General features: G+C 39.6%; 1 protein-coding gene and 11 non-coding genes across 12 annotated transcripts in view; 11 read left to right on the top strand and 1 right to left on the bottom strand.

Moving 5' to 3' along the window:
- Nucleotides 1–2,011, bottom strand: part of col7a1 (collagen, type VII, alpha 1) — a 47,011-nt gene extending 45,000 nt beyond the window's left edge. Inside the window, exon 1 of the mRNA XM_060867243.1 lies at nt 1,760–2,011. The gene's annotated coding sequence lies outside the window, so the exon portion shown is untranslated. The remainder of the gene's footprint in view (nt 1–1,759) is intronic.
- Nucleotides 2,012–13,668: 11,657 nt separating this feature from the next.
- trnaf-gaa (transfer RNA phenylalanine (anticodon GAA)) lies at nt 13,669–13,741 on the top strand. Its single transcript has one exon. It is a non-coding gene; the product is annotated as a tRNA-Phe (tRNA).
- Nucleotides 13,742–14,031: 290 nt separating this feature from the next.
- Nucleotides 14,032–14,113, top strand: trnas-gcu (transfer RNA serine (anticodon GCU)). Its single transcript has one exon. It is a non-coding gene; the product is annotated as a tRNA-Ser (tRNA).
- Nucleotides 14,114–16,037: 1,924 nt separating this feature from the next.
- On the top strand, nt 16,038–16,110 carry trnaf-gaa (transfer RNA phenylalanine (anticodon GAA)). Its single transcript has one exon. It is a non-coding gene; the product is annotated as a tRNA-Phe (tRNA).
- Nucleotides 16,111–16,436: 326 nt separating this feature from the next.
- Nucleotides 16,437–16,518, top strand: trnas-gcu (transfer RNA serine (anticodon GCU)). The gene has a single exon. It is a non-coding gene; the product is annotated as a tRNA-Ser (tRNA).
- A 106-nt stretch (nt 16,519–16,624) lies between these two features.
- On the top strand, nt 16,625–16,706 carry trnal-aag (transfer RNA leucine (anticodon AAG)). The gene has a single exon. It is a non-coding gene; the product is annotated as a tRNA-Leu (tRNA).
- A 1,837-nt stretch (nt 16,707–18,543) lies between these two features.
- Nucleotides 18,544–18,616, top strand: trnaf-gaa (transfer RNA phenylalanine (anticodon GAA)). Its single transcript has one exon. It is a non-coding gene; the product is annotated as a tRNA-Phe (tRNA).
- Nucleotides 18,617–18,942: 326 nt separating this feature from the next.
- On the top strand, nt 18,943–19,024 carry trnas-gcu (transfer RNA serine (anticodon GCU)). Its single transcript has one exon. It is a non-coding gene; the product is annotated as a tRNA-Ser (tRNA).
- Nucleotides 19,025–19,130: 106 nt separating this feature from the next.
- On the top strand, nt 19,131–19,212 carry trnal-aag (transfer RNA leucine (anticodon AAG)). The gene has a single exon. It is a non-coding gene; the product is annotated as a tRNA-Leu (tRNA).
- A 1,836-nt stretch (nt 19,213–21,048) lies between these two features.
- trnaf-gaa (transfer RNA phenylalanine (anticodon GAA)) lies at nt 21,049–21,121 on the top strand. Its single transcript has one exon. It is a non-coding gene; the product is annotated as a tRNA-Phe (tRNA).
- A 326-nt stretch (nt 21,122–21,447) lies between these two features.
- On the top strand, nt 21,448–21,529 carry trnas-gcu (transfer RNA serine (anticodon GCU)). Its single transcript has one exon. It is a non-coding gene; the product is annotated as a tRNA-Ser (tRNA).
- Nucleotides 21,530–21,635: 106 nt separating this feature from the next.
- On the top strand, nt 21,636–21,717 carry trnal-aag (transfer RNA leucine (anticodon AAG)). Its single transcript has one exon. It is a non-coding gene; the product is annotated as a tRNA-Leu (tRNA).
- Nucleotides 21,718–22,924: the final 1,207 nt, after the last annotated feature.

Below are 22,924 nucleotides of genomic sequence, written 5' to 3'. Positions count from 1 at the left end.
TGTGATTGTGAATGTAAACATGTGTCTTTCCCTGTGTTGATAACCTTACACAGAATTATAGTGGTTAAAGATCAGATTTGAGCTGCTTATGAAAACTTGGAGCATCTCAGAGAGCAGAAATGGGTTTGATCAAGATTTACTCTGAAGATTATTCACATTTGTGTAAAAATAAAATAATTTTTTGGAACTTTTCTATGAAAATATTACCCCAAGTATTGTTGGGAAAAACAGAAATACTTCTGAAACAGTATTTTTGAGTGTCTACTTTCATATGAACTTCATATTAATCACCACTGTGGAGTGAGACAATACAAAGACATTCAATGATCAACATGAACACAACAAAGAGGGAGATCGAAAGCTGTATAAACATATATTTGCTTCTCTCCAGGTGCGTATAAGTGTGTCAAGGCATGCAGGAGCTGTAATACGTGGCATTAAGAGTGTTTAAGAGAGACAAACATCTGAAGCATCTTAAACACTGAATAAGGACCAATGAGTTAGGGAAACGAGGTTCGATGTGATTTGGTTAGGATTAGAAACATTTTTGATGAGTGTTTATTGAGCGGACGCTGTTAAACGGGACGTCCAGGAATCACAATATTTTTATTTTTATAGACGTCTTTGAAGCAAGTCCCTGTACTCGCTTGCTCTGCAGCAGCTATAAACAGTCGTTCTTTCAACATATCACCTCAAATTTTTCTCTCTTGTAAAAAAACAGAAAAAAAATCACAAATCGTCAAGTTACACACAAACCGAAATAAACATTTCTCTTGAAGAAATGTTGTAACATTAATTCTACAATAATAAGTTCATTATACTAAGTACATTATAATACATAATGATAGAATAGAAAGGTGGGATTTGAATTAGTTTTGTGCTTCTGTGGTATTTTACACTGTTACACTGAGTTATATTTCTTTTTATTCTTTGGGTTTATTTAAATCAATTAACATGTTTTTCTTTTTTTAAACCGCTACAGATCTAGACATGTACCAGCTCCAGACTCTGCTATACTAAAGAGGAGACAATACAACATTTATCAAACTGTATAGTTATAATCACACCCTCCAGTGTCACCCAGATGAGGATGAGGTTCCCCATTGAGTCTGGCTCCTCTCAAGGTTCCTTCCTTTACCATCTAAGGGTTTTTTCCTCACCTCAGTCACCTCAGACTTGCTCATTAGGGATAAATACATATTTGTATTATATTAATCTTTATAATATTCTTTATAATAACCTTTTATTCTATGTAAAGCTGCTTTGTGACAATGTCAATTGTAAAAAACGCTATAGAAATAAATTTGAATTTGAATTACAGTAATAAACATTATACATTCTTATCAGGTTATTAAGGCTAATAATGATAGGTTAGTAAATCTGTAAACTAAACTAAACTAAACTAAACTTTACTAACTAAAGTATGAACAGTGTTACCTTTAATCTGTGCAGTGATCTGAACTATAATCATGGAAATGGAAATGAATGGAAGGTTCATGGACCTTAACATCGAGGTTTTTCTTTTTTTTTGTGTGTGTGTGAATTATTTTGCTCCAAAAACTGAACTGGACCAAGCTGGTGTCAGTAAAGTCTCTCTGTAGCATCAGGTACAGGTCATAAATCATTTATCTGCTGAACTCCATCTGCCCTTCTATTAACTCCAACCTACACCTGTAATTAAAGGTGTAAAAAAAACTTTACTCGATATCTTCTGACTTCGCAAACTTTCCCTAATGTGCCACTTAAAGCTTGAACTTACCTGTAAAAAGTGCAGAACTCTGTCAGTTCAGCTGAAGCATAATAATAACAATCCTCTCCCCAAGACCAGCTTCACTCACAGGTGAGTAGAGCACTGACTGTCTCGTGCGCCCATCAGCATCCAGGTAGCGTTTTTCCTTCTTCTGCAAAAACGTTACAGTGTCGTTTTGAGCCTCATATAAATCGATATAGTAGCAGCAATGTTACTCGCTCCAGGACAATAGTCCAGACTTGCCCGTTCCGTGATCCTGCAGCTAAGACTTACTGTCTCTTCTTCCTTCCTTCCCCCTTTTTTTCCCCGTTGGGGATCATTTCTGTGCCCCTGACGACTCTGTCTTCCTAAATTACACTTCAGCCAATCAGATTGCGGAAAGTAAATGACTTTACACTCGCGCCTTTTTCTATCAGGCAAAGAAATAAAAACCTTTTATTTATATCATGTTTCAGGAATGTGTTTTACTGATGATATTCACTTTAGACAAATCAATTCTATCCAGTCTTTGTGAATAAAGTGCGCACGCGCGCGTGTGTTGGTGTGTGTTAGAGTGTGTGTGTGTCTGTGTGTTGATGTGTGTGTGTGTTAGTGTGTGTGTCTGTATGTGAGTGTGTGTTGGTGCGTGTCTGTGTGTATGTGTGTGTGTGTGTGTGTTGGTGTGTGTGTGCATGAAAAAAGCTTTTAATTATAAAAATGCATGAAAATTACTGTATATAATTATGTTCTGTTGCTGCTGAGATTCACAGTAACCTTATACCAAGCTCAATTCTTGAATCTGGTTGATCAAAAATACTATTAGTTTTCTGAAAGAATACAACAGATCAGGCATTTTCCTTGGTGCACTTTGTTTAAATGTTATAATTTCTATAGTAAATACTGTGGATGCTCCATGTAAACAAAAACATATTTTCTGTAATAAAATGTGTATTTCACATTTATAGAAGAGAGTCAGAGGTAACTGTGACTATTACTGTTTTTATTAACTTTAGGGTTTTTTTTATAAGTGATGATAAATTGCAGTAGTATAAGAGGAATAAAACACTTCAGCACATGCTGTTAGAGGAAAATAATCAACTGATTGATGTTGGGTGTAGTACTGCAAACACCCCCCGAATTATTCAGTAATTACTTTGAGGAATGTGAGTCTGCACCCACCAATGTCCTCTGGACGAAGACAAAGAAGAAGAAGAAGAAGAAAGACATACACTATATATATATATACATATATATATATATATATATATATATAATATATATATATATATATATACATATATATATATATATGTGTGTGTGTGTGTGTGTGTGTGTGTGTGTGTGTGTGTGCGTGCGTGTGTGTGTGTGTAAACCACAATGTTATAAAATTCTTAAATTGGTCTGATTGTTCAGAAGATGTGCATTGATTTTCTATTAAATGTTTAGTCGTACAAGGTAATTTAGACTATAGCAGGAGTATACGTTTCTATAGCAACAGCTTATAAACAGGAACTTGGATTGCAGATAATCATAGTCTAAGAAACTGACTTAAAAACATGTTGTTTAACAAAGTAAATCTAAGGGAAGAACTCTAGGTCAGAGAAATTTCTAGTTTCTTGGTAGAATAATAAGCTTTGTCTAGAGAAAGAGAGAGAGAGAGACTTTAATACAACTTTGAATATATTTGGATATCTTGAATAACTTTAATTCACATATAAAATAGTGTCAGTTTATAATAACCAAAATCAACAGTAATTCTTGATTTTATCATATTCTCAAAAACTGATAGAATTTCCTATCAACTTTCTGTCCTTTTACTTATCTTCTAGGAAACAAAGCTTTGCTTTGCCAACAAAGAAATTAATCAGTTGACACTTGTATTTCTGTGTTAAAATGAACTTCATTCATTTTCTACCGCTTATCCGAACTACCTCGGGTCACGGGGAGCCTGTGCCTATCTTAGTGCTAACCACTAAGCCACCGTGCCCCCTAAAATGAACTTATAGGTTAATATTTGTAATAGAACGCTCTTGGAAAATAAGGTAAATGGTCGTTTAAATAGCTCTGATATTCTATATGATATGATATGATATGCTATAGCAACAAAAATTTGCCTGTATGTATACATATACGTTGTATTTTACCTATTATGTTGATTGGTTGCACTGTAAAATACGTTTCAGACTTATCAGACTTAATGTTGATCTTTAATGCTGATGTTAATTGTTGGTTAATGTTTTAAAGCCAGTTTGTACATTTAAAATAACTTAATATTAGTCTTGAACTCTTTAACACTAAAGTTTTAATAATACTGCAAAGTATTAATAATTCTCAGATTTAACAATTTTCATTCTACACAATTCTGATGGTGTGTGGTATTATTTTAGGTGTTTTTTCTTTATCATTTTATTTATTTGATTGAAATTTGTGTCAGTTTTTTAGTCACTGAAGTACGGTGGCCGAGAAGTGCAAAACATATTAACAAATTTGGGATTTGTTAATTTGTTTTCGGATTTGTTAATTTGTTTTCAAATTTGTTAATTTGTTTTCGGATTTGTTAATGTGTTTTCGGATTTGTTAATGTGTTTTCGGATTCAGACAGCCAAAGCGGTAGGTATAGTTTGTGATTACCGATCATTGGACAAGACACTGGTCATTCAAGATATACAGGTGAATGAAAGGTGTCTCACCCGATGATTGGTAAGTTTCCATTCGCAAACTATACCAACCTCTTCCAGGTTGTCTGACTTGTCGTTGTGTTTTCGGATTTGTTAATTTGTTTTCGGATTTGTTAATTTGTTTTCGGATTTGTTAATTTGTTTTCAAATTTGTTAGTGTTTTCGGATTTGTTAATTTGTTTTTGGATTTGTTAATTTGTTTTCAAATTTGTTAATTTGTTTTCAAATTTGTTAATTTGTTTTCGGATTTATTAATGTGTTTTCGGATTTGTTAATGTGTTTTGCACTTCTCAGCCAGCGTACTGAAGTCCCCTATGCTACTCCATTAACTCCAATTACAGTACGCTGGCATTCAAGGACACTGGCAAGGACTTCTGGGATATTTTCAATCAGTATATAGAAACCACTGATGTTGTGACTGAGTCTGATCTAAAATGAGTCATTCTTTCAGTGTATTTTGGACGCGTGTTTTTCCTTCTGTTGAGAATCTTACACTGAATTTTAGTGTTGAAGATAAATCTGAGCTGCTTTTTATATGAACAAACACTTGGAGCATCTCAGAGAGCAGAAATTAGTTTAATATTAATATTTACTCTGAAGATACAAATATTTATGTGGAAAAAAGAACCGTTTTTGTTTCTTTTTTCTTTATTTTTTGTATAAGGGGAAAAAGAAATACTTCTGAAACACTACAAATTCTTTGAGTGTCTACTTTTATATGAGCTTCATATTAACACCATTTTGGAGTGAGACATGAAAAAGACATTCAATCATCAACATGGACACAATAAAAACAGGAGGAATCTCCATTTTTGGCCTCTGGTGGTAAAGAGTAATTATGTTAATTAGTTAATGTTATCTTTATAATTTGAAAAAAATTAGTTCACATGTCTGTAATATTTTCAAAAGACAAACATTTATTTTCATTAACTCCAATTGTCAGGAGTTTTTGGATATTGAAATCAAGTTTTTAAAAACTTTAAAGAAATCTATTGTCCTGATGAATTTGTAAGTTAAAACAAAGATTAAATTTTGTTTAACCCAAAAACTATGAATAGGCCAAAGCATGTTTTCAATAAATTAAATTTAAGATCAAAACAAGTCCCTATTCTTCCTTTAAGTACATCACACATTTAAGTAACACTAGATAAACAGTCAGAATCTGTAAACGAACAGTTCATGTATAAACCTGGTGATCCATGAAACCCTATAGACTCCCGGACTCTCACACAGTCACACCTTTACACCACACCCAAGCATCTGAACTCATCAGGAATCCAGGCCTGGAGGCCATCCGTCTCACGTGTGAGGCGTCCATCAGACTACTTAGATTTTTAACTCGACTCGTTTCAACGTGCCTGTGCAGCAGGATGAAATTTCAATAAATTTTTGCAAAAAAAAAAAAAAAAAAAAAAAAAACATCTGAGAACTTCTGTATAAGGAGCTGCTTAGATTTTGAAGGTGGGAGGTAAAGTCTAAGCTATTTTAGAATTTACATGCATTATGCTTGTGTCAACTTAGCACTAATCTGTACCGTAACTGTGGAAATAATCAGGCAGAACCCTTATGTTTGTATAATACACCTGTATGCGTTTTGTGGGCGAGAAGAGTGGCTAAAATTTTATGTTTTATTACGCACTAAAAGAATTCTGGGTCATTGGGAATCATATTAAGCATAAATGATTATCCTTCACCCTTATATTTAAGAAATATAAGTACCAGAAATAGAATTTTATTTTACAAAAATAATTTGTGTCTCATCAGAGCTAATAAATAAGTAACCATCTAACTAACTAACTAACTAACTAACTAAATAAATAAATAAATAACTAAATAATAAAACAAAACCATGGATAAACAGATGAAGACAAAAAATAAACACAATATCCATCCTGAAGACTTTCCCTTGTTACAAAAAGTGCTGACACTGGAGACTCCTTCCATAAAACCTTACTTAAATAAACAACTCTTTACAGAAAACTTGGCAATATTCACCAAAGACACGTGCACACACACGCACACACACACACACACACTGCATGGTAATAAAATTGACTCATTTGTTAAACATTAGACATAAGAGACTCTCTCTCTCTGCCTTCTTGCCTGTCTGTCTTTGTCTTCCTCCCTCCTCCTCTCCCTTTTTCCTTTTTCTGTCTCTCTGACACTATTTCTCTTTCTTTCTTTGCTTGTCAAATACATTTTTTTATAAATATCTCCTTTTTCTGTCCGTTTCTCACCCTGTTTCTCTCTCTTTGTCTGTCTCTCTCTCTTCCTCTCTGCTGTCACTTTCTTTTTTCTCTGTCTGTCTCTCTCTGCCTCTTCATATATCAATTTTAACAATTTATTTTTAAGGTATCTCTACACCAATCCGTAATCCTATGCAAAGCCTTCATTGTACAAGACATTGTGAATGAGCAGTTACTATAGAAACGGTGGAAAAATTAAACCAGTGCATTAATATAAATAATCTGTGATGTTTAGCTGTAATAATATCAATCACATCAATCAAGATAAAGCCATAATACTGCTTATGTCTCGATTACTACAGCATACTTCAAATAAACTTCTGTAACTGGTGGTGACGAAATTCAAGAAGAATTTGAGTACAACTGATGCTGTATAGAGCATTTGAGAATATTATTTATCATTTATTAATGTATTTTACAATTTAGGATAATTGCATACAATAGTGACTGTATTATTAGTCACAATGATAAAAATCAATAGTTTATTGCAGGCTTTTGGAAAATAAAATACACACACACGCACAAACACACATCTGCACACTGGGGAGCATGAGTAGGCAGCAGTGAGGCAGATGTTGGTGAAGAAGGTAGTGATAAATCTTTTAGCATGAAAGCAGACTGTAATACTGTGATGTCATTCACATGGATGTGCCTTCTTGAGGGTTTTTCTCTCCCTGTTTACTCTCTTTTCCTTTTTTACATCTGCTTCCATGATTGAGTTACGAGAGTGGTTCAGGCGATAAGTACACTGACACTGAAGAGTGAGGAAAAGTGAAGAATATTTGATCTCTCAGCTACTTTAAGAGAAATTTCCTGAGGGTTTATTGCCAACGCCCATGTATACAATAAAAGCGGATCAACAATAAAAAATGAAACAACTAATTAAAACAGAGCTACAGTAGCCAAAACAAGTTTCTGAAAAATGAATCAACAACTGGTTGGTGTGATGAAGCAGAGATACTGTCCCCAGTCTGAAGAGGATTATTCACCTCTAAAATGAGTTTTTATATGATTATTTCTCTTACACTAACTGTTTCTGGAATTAATCAAACTATATTCTGTAATAACATTTATTACAGACCAATATCATAATTTGTACCCATTTATAGTTACATTTGTTAGTTGTTGTTAGTTCCCATTATCACTGTCATTATAGCAGCTTTAAAAAGCAGATCTCTCGCTTTCTCTTGAAGTTAATAAGACAATAAAATGGCAAAAGCCCTAAACCTAAACCTTGGCAGAATTATTCTTGGTATGTACAGGACAGTGGATTTTGGGGAAGACGAGAGGTGGTGGAGAGTGTGAGCATTGTTTCTTTCTAACCATCAAATGTCACCCTTTCTACCTTCCTCTGCAGTTTAGCTAAGTCACTGTAAGCGCTGTTTATATTCCACCTCAGGCGAACAAGAACACTGCATTGTTGAACCTACATGAGGCCTACATAGGGTCCTACACTGCACAAGGATGCTGCACTCATCATGGTGAGGGATTTTAACAGTGCTAAACTCAAGCATGCACTGCCAAACCTCCACCAACACATTACCTGCCCCACCAAGGGCAACCGGACACTGGACCACTGCTACACACTAGGGATGTGACTGATGACTGATCCAAATCCGATACCCGTGGTGGTTTATTAATGAACAGCAAACATCATAGACTATTGCTTGAACGTATAAGAAAAACACTTATTTATTAAATTGCATTAATGAAAATAATAAATTTGATAGGAAATATGTTGCACAACCGCCTGCGACAGACAGGCAAGTTTAGCAGGCACCCTTTCCATTTACTTCGATATAATTTGCCATCTAGAACGTACATTTCTGAGACCGCTTTGCCTGAGCTGTATTCCAAAGTTTCCTCTCACATTGCAGACAAATTAAAAGATGTGCAGTCCTTGAGCTTCACTGCAGATATTTGGAGCTCCAAAGTGTGCCCCATGTCTCTTAAGTTTAAGTGCACATTGGATGGATGCATGTTATGATTTGCAAAACGCTGTGCTACACGTTAAAGAATTAAGAGGGTCAGACACCAGCAGCGTGGCAGCGTGATTTCAGCATCCATCAAAGAAATGTTGGATGGCTGGAAAATCCCTATATCCAAAGTACATGTGATTTTAAGGGACAGTGCCAGCAACATGAAGAAAGCAATGGATGACCTTAGGGTCCCTAGTTTGGGCAGTGTCACGCACTCACTACAGCTTGTTGTTAACGAGGGACTTGTCACAATGAAGCGTAAGCAACGTGATTGCAAGTGTTAGAAAAATTGTAGGGCACTTCAAACATTCCCCGTTAGCATACTCGCCTTTGCAGGATCTTCAGCGCAAATTTCAAATGCCACTGAAGCGTCTTCAGCAAGACGTCAAAACCAGATGGAACAGCACATGTTATATAATTCAGAGCATCTTAGAACAGAAGTGAACTTCTGCAAACTATTGGGCATTGCTGGAGAAAACAATGATCATACTGTCAGCATTTTAAGAACTGACTCGAGCCATAAGCTCATCAAGTTCATCCACAGCGGATGTTATTCCAATTTCAATTCTGAAACGTCTGCTATCTCAGGAGAGAGACACACGGACGCAGGGATTAAAGCAATAAAAGTATGCTACTACAAGCGGTCAACACAAGATTTGGTAACATCAAAGATGAACCACTTTACTCCTTGGCCACGGTACAAAGACAGGTAAGCTAAAAGAACTTACGCATAATAATATATATTTATTATAAAACTTTGACGACAATGTTTTTATTGCATAATATTTCTTTATTATATAAAAGATAAATTAATAAAGTTTAGATCAGTGTTGTTTAATTCGTTTTATAAATACATAGATTTTAAATGCTTCAAAAAACACAATGATCTATTCTTTGTAACTGCACCATTAACTTTTTGTTACAACAATGGTTAAAATATTTGGCAGCATCAGATATAGGGCCTACGTTAATTTTTATATAAAGTGCTTGAAACCATCCGAAGCATTATGCATTTCGACTAGAATTTTTTTATTTATTTTTTTATTTCATTTCGTTCTGAGCAAAAATACATTTTTTTACAAAAAAGTGACTCTTGAATGAAATAACATTGAAAACACTCTCTTTTGAAATGAACTGAGTCTTAAATTTAAAGTTTCAAACATTTGGCATATCTAAAATAATTTCCCAGACAGCAGTAGACTCCAGACTGCATCCGCAACAGATCCACACCGGACCTGCTGATTTGGGACCAGATCCGCGGTGGCTCCGTTTGTTTACAGCTGTCATGTTTGTAATTTTTTTAGTTATTACTGACCATTATATCAAAAGAGTCTTGTGGCTTTCATGACATCAAATTAGGGTATATTTATTCAGGAAAAATAGGTAATTAATTTGTTGAATTAAAATTACAAAAAAAAATAAGTATTTTAAAAAGTACAAAAGACTTCAAAATTAAATTATGACAAGTCACTGATGCTTTTCAAGAATTTATTTAGAATGTGTCTGTAAAACATTTCACTTGCAGTTTCAGCTCAAAACAAAATGAATAATTATTTTTTCAAATAGCAAGAAATACCCAACTCAATATTTATTTCTATGGAAAAAGTAAGGATAAAGACAAATTGTTTGATGGGTATGATAGGTTATCTAATTTTCATTACAGCAAAATAACTGGCAACTTTAATATAAAATGACCATGTAATGTTTGTATACAATAAGTAAAGTAAATAAGTAAAATACTCTGCCTGTTTTGTCTCCGATGCTTTACAAATGACGATGCTGCCATGCATGCAAAAAAAAAAAAGCCCTGATTCAAGAGCTCGAGAAGATGGAAAAAACACTAAAGAGGACATCAACTACTTCCATAGCCACTGCAGCAGATCCAGCAGAGATGGTTTCTCATGCAGAGGCAAGTGGGTCAAGTGGACACAAGCAAGAGCACCTTCATGATGTTGTTCAATGAAGTTCTCAACAAGGAGCAATCATTCACACATGAGCTCTTGTACAAGTATAAGCATATATGACAGAAAATTATCCCTCGGTGTGAAAATCCATTCCAATACTGGGCAGTGAACAATTCACGTTTCCCTGCCCTTGCTGCTACTGCATCAGCATTTCTATCTGCCCCCTGTACCATTGTTGAGACTGAAAGACTTTAGCACTGCCTCCAACATCCTAGATGAATAAAGAAACTGACTACTTACTAGCAGAGAGAGCAGAAATGCTAATATTCCTAAAAAAAAAAAAAAAAAACCACAACCTGACAATGTTTATCAAGTGAATTCTGAAACAGTTTTACACACGTGGACAAAATTGTTGGTACCCTTCGATCAATGAAAGAAAAACACAATGGTCACAGGAAAAACTTTAATCTGACAAAAGTAATAATAAATAAAAATTCTATGAATATTAACCAATAAAATTCAGACATTGCTTTTCAACCACGCTTCAACGGAATTATTTAAAAAAATAAACTCATGGAACAGGCCTAGACAAATTATGGTACCCCTAGAAAAGACTGAAAATAATGTGACCAAAGGGACATGTTAATTCAAGGTGTGTCCACTAATTAGCATCACAGGTGTCTACAATCTTGTAATCAGTCAGTGGGCCTATACAGTATATAGGGCTCCAGGTAGTCACTGTGTTGTCTGGTGACATGGTGTGTACCACACTCAACATGGACCAGAGGAAGCAAAGGAAAGAGTTGTCTCAGGAGATTAGAAAGAAAATTATAGACAAGCATGATAAAAGTAAAGGCTATAAGACCATCTCCAAGCAGCTAGATGTTCCTGTGACTACAGTTGCACATATTATTCAGAAATATGGACGTGGCCGCAGGAGGAAAATTGATGACAAATCAAAGAGACGGATAATCCGAATGGTAACAAAAGAGCACAGAAAGACTTCAAGAGATCCTTCAAAGAGGTGAACTTCATGCTCAAGGAACATCAGTGTCAGATCGCACCATCCGTCATTGTTTGAGCCAAAGTGGACTACATGGGAGACGACCAAGGAGGACACCATTGTTGAAAACAAATCATAAAAAAAGCTAGACTGGAATATGCCAAACTACATGTTGGCTACATGGGAGAATGTCCTATGGACAGATGAGACAAAAATGGAACTTTGCCAAGGCACATCAGTTCTATGTTCACAGATGGAAAAATGAAGCATATCAAGAAAAGAACACTGTCCCTACTGTGAAACATGGAGGAGGCTCTGTTATGTTCTGGGGCTGCTTTGCTGCATCTGGCACAGGGTGTCTTGAATCTGTGCAGGGTACAATGAAATCTGAAGACTATCAAGGGATTCTAGAGAGAAATGTGCTGGCCAGTGTCAGAAAGCTTGGTCTCAGTCACAGATCATGGGTCTTGCAACAGGACAATGACTCAAAACACACAACAAAAAACACCCAAGAATGGCTAAGAGGAAAACATTGGATTGTTCTAAAGTGGCCTTCTATGAGTCCTGACCTCAATCCTATTGAGCATCTTTGGAAGGAGCTGAAACATGCCATCTGGAAAAAGACACCCTTCAAACTGGAAACAACTGGAGCAGTTTGCTCATGAGGAGTGGGCCAAAATACCTGCTGAGAGGTGCAGAAGTCTCATGTGTTGTGAGGCAGCAAAGGTGAGCGAAGATCCAAATGCAGTCTTAAACATTTAAAAATCAAAACAGACAGGCAAAACTAGGCAGAACACAGAGCTAACAGGAAACAGAAACATACAACGACTAGCACCAGGGAAGTGAACAAACAGTGCATATATATCAGACAGGAACCAATAACAAAGCAGAGACAATGAGTAACTATGACAACAAACGAGAGGGAATGAATGAGTTCAATGAGTGTCCATGGCAACAAACGAGTGGGCAGAGCAATCAATAAACAGCAGGGCAAGACACAGACAGACTCATTACACAGTGACAGTTACAGGAATCGTCTGATTGCAGTGATTGCAACTGCTGCATGCTAGAATGTGGTGTGAAAAACTAGCCCTGAATTGTGACGCAGTTAAGCTGGCTACTGGGCAATTAGATTGTTTGGACACCATAGTTAAGCTTCCTTCCTGGCAATTGGTTTGTTTCGACACAGGCTGCATAAATTCATATCCTTAAGCTATATCACCAAGGGAGCACTAATAAACAGTGCAAAACCTTTCGGGTTTTGGATTTGGAATTCTGAACAAGAGCTTTTTTAAGCCCATTTAAAGCTACATTTAAAGAGTCCACGATTTTCATAGCGTGTTTTGAGTGTTTTTCTACCCAATGAGGTAGCCGCAACCTGCAGTGGATGGTCTGGAAATCTGTTCCGAACAAGTCTTAACAAGTCCTAACACATTTGAAACAATTCCTAACATAGGTCCTTACAAATCCTAACAATTCCAAAATGGCAAGTCCTAACAATTCAGAACAGGGCAAAACAGTCTTTGGCCGAAGCAGGGTGTTGGGGCAGGAAAAAACAGGCATTGGCCGAAGCAGGGGGTTGAGGAGGGACAAAACAGTCATTGGACGAATCATAGTCTTATTCACTTGGTGTGAACAATCGGTTGTAAATGAAAAAAAAAACAACAATATTTCAGTACATGTACTATTAAGTACTATTATGTACAAAAAAGCAAATGTAGAGGGATTTGAGATTTCATTTAATTTCAGGAGGATCCATACGAGACGGTGGATAAGTGTAAGTATAGTCATAATGATATATTATGACAGGGAGTAACTCGGAAGATCTGGGAATTGGGCACTTTATTGTAAATATATGTGTATTGTAAAGATACACACACACAAACACACACACACACACACACACACACACACACACACACACACACACACACATATATATATATATATATATATGTGTATATATATATATATATATGTGTATATATATATATATATATGTATATGATCAGTGTGTGTGTACTGATCTACAAGTGTATTGAACTGAGAAAATCATATATTTATTTACTTTTAAAAAAATTTAATTAATTACATTTTTTGTCAAACTCACATGCTTACACCTGCATGCCGAAATAGCTCAGTTGGGAGAGCGTTAGACTGAAGATCTAAAGGTCCCTGGTTCGATCCCGGGTTTCGGCAATTGGTTCCTTTAGCCGTCCTGCCATGCCTTCGGGATGAGTGTTACCGGACCCCAAGAAATTCACACGCTTTCACTCCATCCGTGCTAGAGTCGGGTGTGATAAGCTAGCCCTGGGTCTGCAGCTTCCGCTAAGTTAGGCCATATTTCCCTGCTGGTTGGACGCAGATGCTTGTTATGAAGCACCAGTGAACTTTGCAGTGGCTTTGGATCTTGGTGTTCTGAACAAGACCCACTTCTTAAGCCCATTTGATAAAGTAAGTAAGCTTGCAGAGCTACGTTTTGCTCTGCAAAGGAGGTGGCCGAGAGGTTAAGGCGATGGACTGCTAATCCATTGTGCTCTGCACGCGTGGGTTCGAATCCCATCCTCGTCGCTGACCTCCTCTTTACCTCAACACCATCATTTGTTGCAGGCCTTATGCGTTCCGCTTGGTCCGTGCTAGAATGCGGCACCGCTGCCAGCAAACCTTTTCAAGGCACCGATTAAGCTTCCTACCTGTTCCCTCATTCCGTGCTAGAGTGGGGTGTGATAAGCTAGCCCTGGGTCTGCAGCTTTCACAACGTTAGGCAGTATTTCCCTGCTGGTTGGACACAGATGCTTGTTAGTTCACATGAGCTCCGCCAACATAAGGCTATGGAGCACCAATGAACTTTGCAATGCACTGTGGCTTTGGATCTTGGTGTTCTGAACAAGGCCTTTCTAAAGCCCATTTGGTAAAGTAAGTATGCCGCAGAGCTACATTTAAAAAAAACCCATGATTTTCTTAGCGTGCTTTGGGTGTATTTTCTGCACGACGAGGTGGCCGAGATTTCAAACAATTCCTAACCTAGGTCCTAACAAGTCCTAACAATTCCGAACGGCAAGACCTAACAGTTCCGACCGGGGAAAAACAGTCACTGGCCGAAGCAGGGGGTTGGGGCGGGACAAAACAGTCATTGGCCGAAGCAGGGGATTGGGGCGGGACAAAACAGCCATTGGCCGAAACGTAGTCTTAGTCACTACAATCGGTTGTAATTGAAAAAAAAACAACAACAACATTTCACTACATGTCCTACTGAGTACGATTGTTTATGGGACAAAGGTTCGTGGCTGTACAAAAATGCTAATGCAGAGGGATTTGAGATTTCATTTAAATTTCAGGAGGCTCTGTACGAGACGTTGTATAAGTGTAAGTATATCAATATGACAGGATGTAACTGCAATTGCACCTTTATATTATTTTATTATAACTGAATTTTTATTTGAAAATTGGCAAACGTTGTATGTTTGTGAAAACAAAAATAAAAAACTTAGTATGTGATTGTCATTTTCTGCATTAATATTTAGAATAATTATTCAGAATATATATCTATATTTATATACATATATATGTACTGAACTACAAGTTTATTGTACTGAGAAAATCATCTATTTATTTACTTTAAAAACAAATGTAATTAAATAAATTGTGTGCAATTGTTTTATTCTAAAATGGATTTGTTTTGTCAGGCTGCTTGACCGGCAAAAGAGAACTGACCGGGACACTTTGCTGCAAGGAGTGGAGCTTCCCCAGCAGATCAGTGTGGCAAAGCCTTCACTGCCAAACCCTAGAGGGTTCCCAACAGCACATGTGGAACATGGACATGCTGTCATTGAGTTCCAGGTGCCTGAAAATGTTGAGGATGAGGCAGTAATTCGCCACCGCAAACATGCTAGAACTGAGACTGTGGTATCACATGCAGATGTAGCTTCACCTGGCACCAGCCTGACTCGTGTGGCATGTGAAACTTCTTTCCGGCCTGCTGTCAAGCATGATCCTGTGTAGTTTAACTGGCCTGGATATTCAAATCAGCAGGGTCAACACCCATCAGCACCAGCACCGTCATCTGAGGGATGGTCATTTGCTCCACCTGGTCATCGCCCATCAGCTCCAACATCACAGTCGCTGAGTTATACATCCTCTCTGCCAGGTCATCACCCATCAGTGCTAGCACCTTAGTCTCAGGGTTCTTCATCATTGTGCCAGGTCCCCAGCCAACAGCTCCAGGCCCGCACACTCCCAGCAAAACGTCTCAAGGCACTGATTAAGCTTTTTACCTCTTCCCTCAATCCATGCTAGAGTGGGGTGTGGTAAGCTAGCCCTGGGTCTGCAGCTTTCGCAACATAAGGCTATGGAGCACCAATGAACTTTGCAATGCATTGTGGGGTCTTGGCAAGACAAAGGCTTTACAAAGGTTGTGGCAGCCATGCCTTGGACGTATGAATCTTGGGAAAAAGAGTTACCGGACCCCAAGAAACTCACACGCTTACGCCCGCATGCCGAAATAGCTCAGTTGGGAGAGCGTTAGACTGAAGATCTAAAGGTCCCTGGTTCGATCCCGGGTTTCGGCAATTGGTTCCTTTAGCCGTCCTGCCATGCCTTCGGGATGAGTGTTACCGGACCCCAAGAAATTCACACGCTTTCACTCCATCCGTGCTAGAGTCGGGTGTGATAAGCTAGCCCTGGGTCTGCAGCTTCCGCTAAGTTAGGCCATATTTCCCTGCTGGTTGGACGCAGATGCTTGTTATGAAGCACCAGTGAACTTTGCAGTGGCTTTGGATCTTGGTGTTCTGAACAAGACCCACTTCTTAAGCCCATTTGATAAAGTAAGTAAGCTTGCAGAGCTACGTTTTAAAAAAAAAAAAAACATGATTTTCTTAGCGTCTGTTTTCGGCACGACGAGGTGGCCGAGAGGTTAAGGCGATGGACTGCTAATCTATTGTGCTCTGCACGCGTGGGTTCGAATCCCATCCTCGTCGCTGACCTCCTCTTTACCTCAACACCATCATTTGTTGCAGGCCTTATGCGTTCCGCTTGGTCCGTGCTAGAATGCGGTGTGAATATCTAGCCGTGGGTTGGGGTGCAGGTAGCGTGGCCGAGCGGTCTAAGGTGCTGGATTAAGGCTCCAGTCTCTTCGGGGGCGTGGGTTCAAATCCCACCGCTGCCAGCAAACCTTTTCAAGGCACCGATTAAGCTTCCTACCTGTTCCCTCATTCCGTGCTAGAGTGGGGTGTGATAAGCTAGCCCTGGGTCTGCAGCTTTCACAACGTTAGGCAGTATTTCCCTGCTGGTTGGACACAGATGCTTGTTAGTTCACATGAGCTCCGCCAACATAAGGCTATGGAGCACCAATGAACTTTGCAATGCACTGTGGCTTTGGATCTTGGTGTTCTGAACAAGGCCTTTCTAAAGCCCATTTGGTAAAGTAAGTATGCCGCAGAGCTACATTTAAAAAAAACCCATGATTTTCTTAGCGTGCTTTGGGTGTATTTTCTGCACGACGAGGTGGCCGAGATTTCAAACAATTCCTAACCTAGGTCCTAACAAGTCCTAACAATTCCGAACGGCAAGACCTAACAGTTCCGACCGGGGAAAAACAGTCACTGGCCGAAGCAGGGGGTTGGGGCGGGACAAAACAGTCATTGGCCGAAGCAGGGGATTGGGGCGGGACAAAACAGCCATTGGCCGAAACGTAGTCTTAGTCACTACAATCGGTTGTAATTGAAAAAAAAACAACAACAACATTTCACTACATGTCCTACTGAGTACGATTGTTTATGGGACAAAGGTTCGTGGCTGTACAAAAATGCTAATGCAGAGGGATTTGAGATTTCATTTAAATTTCAGGAGGCTCTGTACGAGACGTTGTATAAGTGTAAGTATATCAATATGACAGGATGTAACTGCAATTGCACCTTTATATTATTTTATTATAACTGAATTTTTATTTGAAAATTGGCAAACGTTGTATGTTTGTGAAAACAAAAATAAAAAACTTAGTATGTGATTGTCATTTTCTGCATTAATATTTAGAATAATTATTCAGAATATATATCTATATTTATATACATATATATGTACTGAACTACAAGTTTATTGTACTGAGAAAATCATCTATTTATTTACTTTAAAAAAAAATGTAATTAAATAAATTGTGTGCAATTGTTTTATTCTAAAATGGATTTGTTTTGTCAGGCTGCTTGACCGGCAAAAGAGAACTGACCGGGACACTTTGCTGCAAGGAGTGGAGCTTCCCCAGCAGATCAGTGTGGCAAAGCCTTCACTGCCAAACCCTAGAGGGTTCCCAACAGCACATGTGGAACATGGACATGCTGTCATTGAGTTCCAGGTGCCTGAAAATGTTGAGGATGAGGCAGTAATTCGCCACCGCAAACATGCTAGAACTGAGACTGTGGTATCACATGCAGATGTAGCTTCACCTGGCACCAGCCTGACTCGTGTGGCATGTGAAACTTCTTTCCGGCCTGCTGTCAAGCATGATCCTGTGTAGTTTAACTGGCCTGGATATTCAAATCAGCAGGGTCAACACCCATCAGCACCAGCACCGTCATCTGAGGGATGGTCATTTGCTCCACCTGGTCATCGCCCATCAGCTCCAACATCACAGTCGCTGAGTTATACATCCTCTCTGCCAGGTCATCACCCATCAGTGCTAGCACCTTAGTCTCAGGGTTCTTCATCATTGTGCCAGGTCCCCAGCCAACAGCTCCAGGCCCGCACACTCCCAGCAAAACGTCTCAAGGCACTGATTAAGCTTTTTACCTCTTCCCTCAATCCATGCTAGAGTGGGGTGTGATAAGCTAGCCCTGGGTCTGCAGCTTTCGCAACATAAGGCTATGGAGCACCAATGAACTTTGCAATGCATTGTGGGGTCTTGGCAAGACAAAGGCTTTACAAAGGTTGTGGCAGCCATGCCTTGGACGTATGAATCTTGGGAAAAAGAGTTACCGGACCCCAAGAAACTCACACGCTTACGCCCGCATGCCGAAATAGCTCAGTTGGGAGAGCGTTAGACTGAAGATCTAAAGGTCCCTGGTTCGATCCCGGGTTTCGGCAATTGGTTCCTTTAGCCGTCCTGCCATGCCTTCGGGATGAGTGTTACCGGACCCCAAGAAATTCACACGCTTTCACTCCATCCGTGCTAGAGTCGGGTGTGATAAGCTAGCCCTGGGTCTGCAGCTTCCGCTAAGTTAGGCCATATTTCCCTGCTGGTTGGACGCAGATGCTTGTTATGAAGCACCAGTGAACTTTGCAGTGGCTTTGGATCTTGGTGTTCTGAACAAGACCCACTTCTTAAGCCCATTTGATAAAGTAAGTAAGCTTGCAGAGCTACGTTTTAAAAAAAAAAAAAACATGATTTTCTTAGCGTCTGTTTTCGGCACGACGAGGTGGCCGAGAGGTTAAGGCGATGGACTGCTAATCTTTTGTGCTCTGCACGCGTGGGTTCGAATCCCATCCTCGTCGCTGACCTCCTCTTTACCTCAACACCATCATTTGTTGCAGGCCTTATGCGTTCCGCTTGGTCCGTGCTAGAATGCGGTGTGAATATCTAGCCGTGGGTTGGGGTGCAGGTAGCATGGCCGAGCGGTCTAAGGCGCTGGATTAAGGCTCCAGTCTCTTCGGGGGCGTGGGTTCAAATCCCACCGCTGCCAACAAACCTTTTCAAGGCACCGATTAAGCTTCCTACCTGTTCCCTCATTCCGTGCTAGAGTGGGGTGTGATAAGCTAGCCCTGGGTCTGCAGCTTTCACAACGTTAGGCAGTATTTCCCTGCTGGTTGGACACAGATGCTTGTTAGTTCACATGAGCTCCGCCAACATAAGGCTATGGAGCACCAATGAACTTTGCAATGCACTGTGGCTTTGGATCTTGGTGTTCTGAACAAGGCCTTTCTAAAGCCCATTTGGTAAAGTAAGTATGCCGCAGAGCTACATTTAAAAAAAACCCATGATTTTCTTAGCGTGCTTTGGGTGTATTTTCTGCACGACGAGGTGGCCGAGATTTCAAACAATTCCTAACCTAGGTCCTAACAAGTCCTAACAATTCCGAACGGCAAGACCTAACAGTTCCGACCGGGGAAAAACAGTCACTGGCCGAAGCAGGGGGTTGGGGCGGGACAAAACAGTCATTGGCCGAAGCAGGGGATTGGGGCGGGACAAAACAGCCATTGGCCGAAACGTAGTCTTAGTCACTACAATCGGTTGTAATTGAAAAAAAAACAACAACAACATTTCACTACATGTCCTACTGAGTACGATTGTTTATGGGACAAAGGTTCGTGGCTGTACAAAAATGCTAATGCAGAGGGATTTGAGATTTCATTTAAATTTCAGGAGGCTCTGTACGAGACGTTGTATAAGTGTAAGTATATCAATATGACAGGATGTAACTGCAATTGCACCTTTATATTATTTTATTATAACTGAATTTTTATTTGAAAATTGGCAAACGTTGTATGTTTGTGAAAACAAAAATAAAAAACTTAGTATGTGATTGTCATTTTCTGCATTAATATTTAGAATAATTATTCAGAATATATATCTATATTTATATACATATATATGTACTGAACTACAAGTTTATTGTACTGAGAAAATCATCTATTTATTTACTTTAAAAAAAAAGTAATTAAATAAATTGTGTGCAATTGTTTTATTCTAAAATGGATTTGTTTTGTCAGGCTGCTTGACCGGCAAAAGAGAACTGACCGGGACACTTTGCTGCAAGGAGTGGAGCTTCCCCAGCAGATCAGTGTGGCAAAGCCTTCACTGCCAAACCCTAGAGGGTTCCCAACAGCACATGTGGAACATGGACATGCTGTCATTGAGTTCCAGGTGCCTGAAAATGTTGAGGATGAGGAAGTAATTCGCCAACGCAAACATGCTAGAACTGAGACTGTGGTATCACATGCAGATGTAGCTTCACCTGGCACCAGCCTGACTCGTGTGGCATGTGAAACTTCTTTCCGGCCTGCTGTCAAGCATGATCCTGTGTAGTTTAACTGGCCTGGATATTCAAATCAGCAGGGTCAACACCCATCAGCACCAGCACCGTCATCTGAGGGATGGTCATTTGCTCCACCTGGTCATCGCCCATCAGCTCCAACATCACAGTCGCTGAGTTATACATCCTCTCTGCCAGGTCATCACCCATCAGTGCTAGCACCTTAGTCTCAGGGTTCTTCATCATTGTGCCAGGTCCCCAGCCAACAGCTCCAGGCCCGCACACTCCCAGCAAAACGTCTCAAGGCACTGATTAAGCTTTTTACCTCTTCCCTCAATCCATGCTAGAGTGGGGTGTGATAAGCTAGCCCTGGGTCTGCAGCTTTCGCAACATAAGGCTATGGAGCACCAATGAACTTTGCAATGCATTGTGGGGTCTTGGCAAGACAAAGGCTTTACAAAGGTTGTGGCAGCCATGCCTTGGACGTATGAATCTTGGGAAAAAGAGTTACCGGACCCCAAGAAACTCACACGCTTATGCCCGCATGCTGAAATAGCTCAGTTGGGAGAGCGTTAGACTGAAGATCTAAAGGTCCCTGGTTCGATCCCGGGTTTCGGCAATTGGTTCCTTTAGCCGTCCTGCCATGCCTTCGGGATGAGTGTTACCGGACCCCAAGAAATTCACACGCTTTCACTCCATCCGTGCTAGAGTCGGGTGTGATAAGCTAGCCCTGGGTCTGCAGCTTCCGCTAAGTTAGGCCATATTTCCCTGCTGGTTGGACGCAGATGCTTGTTATGAAGCACCAGTGAACTTTGCAGTGGCTTTGGATCTTGGTGTTCTGAACAAGACCCACTTCTTAAGCCCATTTGATAAAGTAAGTAAGCTTGCAGAGCTACGTTTTAAAAAAAAAAAAAACATGATTTTCTTAGCGTCTGTTTTCGGCACGACGAGGTGGCCGAGAGGTTAAGGCGATGGACTGCTAATCCATTGTGCTCTGCACGCGTGGGTTCGAATCCCATCCTCGTCGCTGACCTCCTCTTTACCTCAACACCATCATTTGTTGCAGGCCTTATGCGTTCCGCTTGGTCCGTGCTAGAATGCGGTGTGAATATCTAGCCGTGGGTTGGGGTGCAGGTAGCGTGGCCGAGCGGTCTAAGGCGCTGGATTAAGGCTCCAGTCTCTTCGGGGGCGTGGGTTCAAATCCCACCGCTGCCAGCAAACCTTTTCAAGGCACCGATTAAGCTTCCTACCTGTTCCCTCATTCCGTGCTAGAGTGGGGTGTGATAAGCTAGCCCTGGGTCTGCAGCTTTCACAACGTTAGGCAGTATTTCCCTGCTGGTTGGACACAGATGCTTGTTAGTTCACATGAGCTCCGCCAACATAAGGCTATGGAGCACCAATGAACTTTGCAATGCACTGTGGCTTTGGATCTTGGTGTTCTGAACAAGGCCTTTCTAAAGCCCATTTGGTAAAGTAAGTATGCCGCAGAGCTACATTTAAAAAAAACCCATGATTTTCTTAGCGTGCTTTGGGTGTATTTTCTGCACGACGAGGTGGCCGAGATTTCAAACAATTCCTAACCTAGGTCCTAACAAGTCCTAACAATTCCGAACGGCAAGACCTAACAGTTCCGACCGGGGAAAAACAGTCACTGGCCGAAGCAGGGGGTTGGGGCGGGACAAAACAGTCATTGGCCGAAGCAGGGGATTGGGGCGGGACAAAACAGCCATTGGCCGAAACGTAGTCTTAGTCACTACAATCGGTTGTAATTGAAAAAAAAACAACAACAACATTTCACTACATGTCCTACTGAGTACGATTGTTTATGGGACAAAGGTTCGTGGCTGTACAAAAATGCTAATGCAGAGGGATTTGAGATTTCATTTAAATTTCAGGAGGCTCTGTACGAGACGTTGTATAAGTGTAAGTATATCAATATGACAGGATGTAACTGCAATTGCACCTTTATATTATTTTATTATAACTGAATTTTTATTTGAAAATTGGCAAACGTTGTATGTTTGTGAAAACAAAAATAAAAAACTTAGTATGTGATTGTCATTTTCTGCATTAATATTTAGAATAATTATTCAGAATATATATCTATATTTATATACATATATATGTACTGAACTACAAGTTTATTGTACTGAGAAAATCATCTATTTATTTACTTTAAAAAAAAATGTAATTAAATAAATTGTGTGCAATTGTTTTATTCTAAAATGGATTTGTTTTGTCAGGCTGCTTGACCGGCAAAAGAGAACTGACCGGGACACTTTGCTGCAAGGAGTGGAGCTTCCCCAGCAGATCAGTGTGGCAAAGCCTTCACTGCCAAACCCTAGAGGGTTCCCAACAGCACATGTGGAACATGGACATGCTGTCATTGAGTTCCAGGTGCCTGAAAATGTTGAGGATGAGG

Source organism: Tachysurus vachellii, chromosome 4 (assembly GCF_030014155.1).
Source record: "Tachysurus vachellii isolate PV-2020 chromosome 4, HZAU_Pvac_v1, whole genome shotgun sequence".
NCBI lineage: Eukaryota > Metazoa > Chordata > Actinopteri > Siluriformes > Bagridae > Tachysurus > Tachysurus vachellii.
Note: the sequence above shows the minus strand (reverse complement) of the source record. Positions and strands in the feature narration are given on the sequence as shown.